The sequence below is a fragment of the Pseudorca crassidens genome, chromosome 2 (genome assembly GCF_039906515.1).
Source record: "Pseudorca crassidens isolate mPseCra1 chromosome 2, mPseCra1.hap1, whole genome shotgun sequence".
NCBI lineage: Eukaryota > Metazoa > Chordata > Mammalia > Artiodactyla > Delphinidae > Pseudorca > Pseudorca crassidens.
The window spans coordinates 37,187,680-37,195,076 of record NC_090297.1 but is presented as its reverse complement, the minus strand read 5'-3'; the positions used below and the strand labels follow the sequence as shown (position 1 = coordinate 37,195,076).

General features: G+C 43.2%; 1 pseudogene; it reads right to left on the bottom strand.

Moving 5' to 3' along the window:
• Window positions 1-6,234: 6,234 nt before the first annotated feature.
• Window positions 6,235-6,634, bottom strand: LOC137210402 (small ribosomal subunit protein uS8-like; annotated as a pseudogene).
• Window positions 6,635-7,397: the final 763 nt, after the last annotated feature.

Here is a 7,397-nt window from a genome sequence, read left to right as displayed (position 1 = left end):
AACAAGTTATTTAGGCAGTGATTGGATTCTGATGATGACAAGGTCCATATGTAACCATGGACGTGGGAGGCTCAGATGGAATGGAGAAAATAGTCATTGACAGTGAGGAAGTCAAGGAAACTGAGAGCCCAGGGCACTTGAAGGTTTAGCTATGTGGGTACTGGTACTACCCAGAAGGGTAATAGGAGTTGTAAATAAGAGGAAGTCTTGAATCATATGCCAAAGTCTTTAGAGGATGGAAAATGATAGTTTTGTTGGGGGGGAGAAGATGGTGGTAAACCTGGGTGAGGTGAAACTTCAAAGGCACATAATTTTTCTTTTACAAGAGGGAGAAGTAGTAAAGGTCTGGAAGTTGTACATGGCGGTGAGAAGGACGTTGATTTCACTTTCCAATTTTCAGTAGATGATCAATTAGAGAGGAAGCTTTGGCAGCAGGCAAGGGTTGGGGAGGGGGAGAGAGAGAGAGAGGGAGAGATGTGGTACTCCCAAGGGACTACCAGGCTTTAGTTAGGCAGAAGGTAGAGGTTCCAGTCTAAGAAAAACTTGGGAATGTAGGTATCTAAGGGAGTTTATAGGTTTCAGAATGGAAGTTCAAGAAGATACAAAGGAATGATTGGGGAGCAAGACCAAGAAGGAGTGCTGGATCAGTTGAGGGGATATAGAGAATAGGTGAGAAGGAGAGTTCCAAAGGTAGGGTGACCCTTTTGGATCGGATTCGTCCTGAGAATTCCTTGGTGAAAGAAGTACACACCGGCTGAGCATAGCTGGGAGCCTTCTTGTGGTGATTTGGCAATAATACAGTACTGTGGCCCCTGCAGCTTCACCTGGGGGTGCAGCACGTGGAGGGAGGTTAGACGACTCAGGGCATCTGCCCCCAGATTCACGTGGAACAGCCACTCAGACCCAGAGCTCGACTCATGGTAGGTCCCTGCCTCTCTCACCACCCTCCTCTCACTTCATTGCTCTCTCTGCTCCAGACACTGCAGCCACCATGTAGGTCCTCCATCCTCGCATGTTCTTCTCTTCTCACAGGAGAACATGCCCTTCTCTCTGCTCTCTCTCTCTCTTTTTTTTTTTGGCCTCGCGGCATGGCATGCAGGATCGTAGTTCCCTGACCAGGGATCGAACCCACACTCCCTGCAGTGGAACCACAGAGTCTTAACCACTGGACCACCAGAGAAGTCCCTCTGTGCCCTCTCTTATTCATCCTTCAGATCTTGACTAAAACATCCCTCCTTCAGGACACCCCAGGCTCCCCTATTATTCTCTCTCATCACACTGTGTACTTTTCCTTCACAGAGCTTATCACAGTTGTAATTTTGCAATTTTTTGTGTGCTCATTAAATTAAAGCCTCTCTCCTCCTCTTGTCTGTAAATTCTATGAGGGTCATGTCTGTTTTATACACATGGTATTCTAGTATTTGCACATAATAGGTATGGTGGTTTTAAAATATGTCCACAAATGCTTTGACACTCCCCTTTCAAGGCAGAAGTCTAATTTTCCTCCTCTTGAATGTGGACCAGACTTAGTGACTTGCTTCTAACACATAGAATGTGATAGAAGTGACAGTATATGACTTCTGAGGTTATAGAAAGAATATGGCTTCATCCTGGTGCTTTCTTGCTCTTGGATCACTTGCTCAGGGGGAGCCAGGGCATGCTGTGAGGTCACTCAAGAAACACTGTGGTAAGGCCCACGTGGAGAGGAACTGAGGTCTCCCACCAATAGTCAGCACCAAGTTATCAGTCATGGGAGGAAAGCACCTTGAAAGTAGATCCTCCAGCCCTGGTCAAGGCTCCAGATAGATGCAGCTCTGACCGGCATCTGACTACAACCTTATGAGAGAATCTAAGACGGAACCACTGCAACAAGTTGCTGCCTATGTGAGATAATATATGATTATTATTGGTTTAAGCATCTAAGTTCTGGGGAAATTTGTAACACAACAAGAGATAACTAATATAATAGGTTTTTAATGAATACTTACTGGATGAATGAATCAGCAAATTCATGAACACCTTTGTTGTTTGTTTTCTTTTTTTTTCTGGTTTGGCATCAGTCAATAATGACATCAGTAATGATTCTAATTGGTGCCTGAAACTTCCTGTTACATCTTCTCTGCATTTCACTTTGTATATATACCTTTTCATCCTTATGAATGGGAGAAAAAAACGCAAACAAGTCAGCAAAAATACTTAACCCTTAAAGACTGCATTTATCTGAGTGATTTCAGTATAAGGAAAGATTAATTATATTTGCTCTTCCATTACACACTACCAAAGATTAGTTGGCATAAAAGTAAAGCAGACAAGGCAAAATTCTTAAGGATCTTCAAACCATGATGAAATTTTGGTCAAGACAGGTTTTTTTAAAAAAAATAAATCTCTAGGGACATCCCTGGTGGCACAGTGGTTAAAGACTCTGGCTCCCAATGCAGGGGGCCCAGGTTCGATCCCTGGTCAGGGAACTGGATCCCACGTGCATGCCGCAACTAAGAGTTCACACGCCACAACTAAGGAGCCAGTGAACTGCAACTAAGTAGCCAGTGAGCCACAGCTAAGGAGCCCACCTGCTGCAATTAAGACCTGGCACAACCTAATTAATTAATTAAAAAAAATCTCTACTGTAGATTTTTTTACACAGTTTTTATGTCAATAAAGTTGACTTAAAAGTTACTGCATGCTTTGATCAAATGTTTGCACCTTTTGGGTTTAAAAGGCCAAGTACTTAAGGGTCATTTACCATTGCAACTGCTTTGTTTTTGCCTATGTCAGCAGAACCCCCAGGATCCTTTCAGTCTCACAGAGACAGAGGGAATTTTCAAAGGGAATCTTGACCTAGTAGTATGTAACATTCATTGTTCCCTGTTATAGCCGCAGCACAAAAGCAATGGCTGGCACACAGCAGGCATTGAAAACATATTTGTTGAATAAGTGAATGAGTGAATAAATCTCTTCACTTGTCATAATGATTGAGATGTTAAAAGCTGTTTCAGTTGCCTAAGTAGGCAAGAATACACAACTAATAATGCTATCTGGCAAAAAGAGAGGAAGTCTGAGTTATGTAGCATCAGTCTGACAAGTGCAGTGAACTACTGTGTTATTGTTTGCTCATATTTACATTTTCTTCACAAAAATATAATTTTTGTTTTACAACTGTGTGGTCAATTAGGGGTGTGGCAAATTCTGTGGACTGGCTCATTCATCATCTGTTCCAGTCTTATTACAGTGTGTCTTCCTGGAATGAAGAGACTGAAAAGTTTAAAACTACATTTCCCAGACTCCTTTGCTGCTAGGGTTCAGAATGAGACAAAGATTCCTTCATTCAGATGCATTCATCGGGAACCTGAAAATGAACAGTTAAGAGGGAGAGTTTGAGGCATCTGTTTTGCTGGTTCTGATGGTTTAGAGGGAAGCAGTTTGATCTGGACCTTGAAAGTAGATCCTCCAGCCCTGGTCAAGGCTTCAGATAGCAGAGGTGATGGCTCCCTAATTTGGCAGGTAACTTCCTGGTATGGAAGAGGTGGCAGGATTCCAGAGCTAGTGCCTATGAGCGGTTACTCTCTGATTCAGCAGGTGGGTCTCCTGTTTTGGTAGGAGCAGCAGCCTCCTTCACAGCCCAGTTCTGCCAGGTGCACTGGAGAACTCACCCATGATGATCAGCCTGGAGTCTCCTTAGCCCATCTAGCAACATTGTAAGCCATTTAATACCTTGCACTAAATCCCTTTCTGCCCAAGTGAATAGTTTTCTCTGCCGCTGAACCCTAACCAAAGCAAGGGGCCAAGAATTATTATACAAGTGACAAAATGACGTATTACTATGTGGATCATTAGAATATGGATGTACTTTAATATTTATGAAATACCACGTACTCTATTGTCAGGAAGATCCAGTTTCAAACAAAAATATGTGCTCTTGCTCAACATCATTAATCATTAGAGAAATGCAAATCAAAACTACAATGAGATATCATCTCACACCCTTCAGAATGGCCATCATCAAAAAATCTAAAAACAATAAATGCTGAAGAGGGTGTGGAGAAAAGGGAACACTCTTGCACTGCTGGTGGGAATGTAAATTGATACAGCCACTATGGAGAACAGTATGGAGGTTCCTTAAAAACTAAAAATAGAATTACCATATGACCTAGCAATCCCACTACTGGGCATATACCCTGAGAAAACCATAATTCAAAAAGAGTCATGTACCAAAATGTTCATTGCAGCTCTATTTACAATAGCCAGGAGATGGAAGCAACCTAAGTGTCCATCAACAGATGAATGGATAAAGAAGAAGTGGCACATATATACAATGGAATATTACTCAGCCATAAAAAGAAACGAAATTGAGTTATTTGTAGTGAGATGGATGGACCTAGAGTCTGTCATACAGAGTGAAGTAAGTCAGAAAGAGAAAAACAAATACTGTATGCTAACACATATATATAGGATCTAAGAAAAAAAAAAAAGGTCATGAAGAACCTAGGGGTAAGACGGGAATAAAGACACAGACCTACTAGAGAATGGACTTGGGGGTTCCCTGGTGGCGCAGTGGTTGAGAGTCCGCCTGCCGATGCAGGGGACGCGGGTTCGTGCCCCGGTCTGGGAAGATCCCACATACCGCGGAGCCTGCGCGTCTGGAGCCTGTGCTCCGCATACGGGAGAGGCCAAAACAGTGAGAGGCCCGCGTACCACAAAAAAAAAAAAAAAAAAAAAAGTCATAAGCCCTTGGGAGAATGGACTTGAAGATATGGGGAGGGGGAAGGGTAAGCTGTGAAAAAGTGAGAGAGTGGCATGGACATATATACATTACCAAACGTAAAATAGATAGCTAGTGGGAAGCAGCTGCATAGCACAGGGAGATCAGCTCGGTGCTTTGTGACCGCCTGGAGGGGTGGGATAGGGAGGGTGGGAGGGAGGGAGATGCAAGAGGGAAGAGATGTGGGAACATATGTATATGTATAACTGATTCACTTTGTTATGAAGCAGAAACTAACACACCATTGTAAAGCAATCATACTCCAATAAAGATGTTAAAAAAAATGTGTTCTTGCAACAATCTATACACTGATTTAAAAAAAAATCCTACAAAATTTGAATTCTACTGAAGAACTTTTTTGTTACTTACTAATGCTATTAGGACTGTAGTTTGCATGCTACAGAGTTCTACTGGATTTAAGCAAAAGAAAAATGAATTTATATAATGTCCTCTCCTAGAACCCAAGGGCAAGGATGCAGCTGGACCTCAGGGATGACCTGGAGCCGGTGATTGCAGTGCTATTGAAAACCCAGGAAACCCCTCTCACCAGCTCTCACCATTGTTTCTCTCTGAATATATGCTTCATTCTTTCTCTCTACTAACTTTCTGTGTATTCCAATAAACAGATTTAAAAAAAAAAAAAAAGCTCCATCTCCACGTATGTATCCTCCATTTAAGAGAACAGATGGACAGACTAAAACAGGAGTCTCCTAGACCTAATTCTGGAATCTTAAGGAAAGGCTATGAGTAGTCCACTTTAGTCAGGTACCCAGTGCAGCCAGGTTCACAGCTTAAGGAGGCCTTCACCTTGTTTTCCATGTAAAGGGCAGCCCTGGAGCACAACATTCTGTGGACTAGAATGTGAATGATGCCCCTTGGAGTTGTGCCACCACCCTGAACCAATCTGCTGGAATCTGGAGTCAGAGTCCCGTTATGAGAGCCTGGTAGTGGGTGCTCTGCTCCTGGCATCATATAGATTGTGGGGAGGGGGAGGTAGATCTGGAGGAAGGGGAAGTTACCACATAAGAGGGAATTATTGGGCGCTCAGGTGACAAGCTCACTGATGTCCATTACAAGAATGATATGCTGATTTTAACTATATTAGATAAAGGGTAGGTAAACTACAGCCCACAGGCCAAATCCAGTCTGCCCCAGGGTTTTGTAAATACAGTTTTATCGGAACACTGTCATGCCTATTTATTTGCATGTTGTCTATGGCCGCTCTTTTTCTGTACTGGCAGAGTTAAGCAGTTGCAGCAGGAATCATACGGTTCACAAAGCTACAATATTTACTGTCTGGCCCCCTACAGAAAACGTTTGTTCACCCCTGTATTAGACCCCTGCTACTCAAAATGAGGTTCCCCAAGCCAGCAGTCTCAGCATCACCTGGGAACTTGTCCGACCTTCACTTGGAACTACTGACTCAGAACCTGCTTTTTTTCCCCCCATTGAGGCATTTTATTTGCATTGTATGTATTACATCCCTAGAAAAAGAATCCCAAGATTTTCCCTCCCATGTGTTTTCGTCTCGCTTCTTCGTGGTTCCTGCTGCCGGCTAAGGTTATCAGTATAATGAAACCAAACTGACTGGATGGCAGCAGGTTATTCTGCCATTTTTCTAGATCTTTGAGGTGTATATCAAACATGGGGCTGATCTCCACACTTGTGTAACCTGCCTGTGAGGTTCACGACAATTTTCCAAGCCCTGTGATCATCAGTGTTTTCAAATTGGCCAATATAACCACGCTTCATCATCACAGCTAGAAACTGGACGATGGCTTTGGAGCACAGCCTAATAAGAACCTAGCATTTGCCTCTCTTTTTGGCATTGTTGATGCTCTTGAGAATATCAGTCAGGACATTCATGTGCACCATTATGACGGCACAGAAAGATGGCAGGCAGAACCTGCATTTTAACAAGAGCCCTAGGTGACTTGGAGGCACGTTAAGGTTTGAGAAGCACTATATTAAACTCCTCAGTGGCACAATCAATATTATTGAAACTTTTGTTTCACACAAGCCCCCTTTAACCTGTGGGACATGATGCAATCTCCCAGGCACATTAGACTAGTGTGCCACCATCTCAGGATTCGATTCAGTGAGGTTTTTTTGGACTGTGTCAGGGCAGAGTATCATTGCGATCAGCCAGAATCAGTGCAGACAAAGGGATACCTGGCTACGGTTTGTTAGGTACCTACTCATTCATTCAATTATAACAAGTATTTATTGAGGGCACACTCTGTGCCAGGCATTGAACTACAAATGGCGAGCAAATTGGCCCAGTCTCAGCCCTCACAGCTGTGAGGCTTTCACACATCACCTCACTTAATTCTTCCTATAATCTGTGAGGTGGGGACTCCAATCCCCATGAGTACACTGAGGCTCAGAGAGGTTAATGACTTGCTCCAGCTCATGTGACTGGTGAGTGGCAGAGCTGAAAATAGAACCTATGTCTATCTGACACCACAGTTTATGCTTTTTCCTATGTGGCACTGCTAGACATGGTTCTAGGAGATTATAATCTAAATTAGGTCTACAGCCAGAGAGCCAGTGTTCTATAGATAAGAAGCAGAGTACTCTTATCTCCCACTTCCCAGATACAGCCAAGGTGATGCTGCAAGATTGGAGAAGGCTGGAA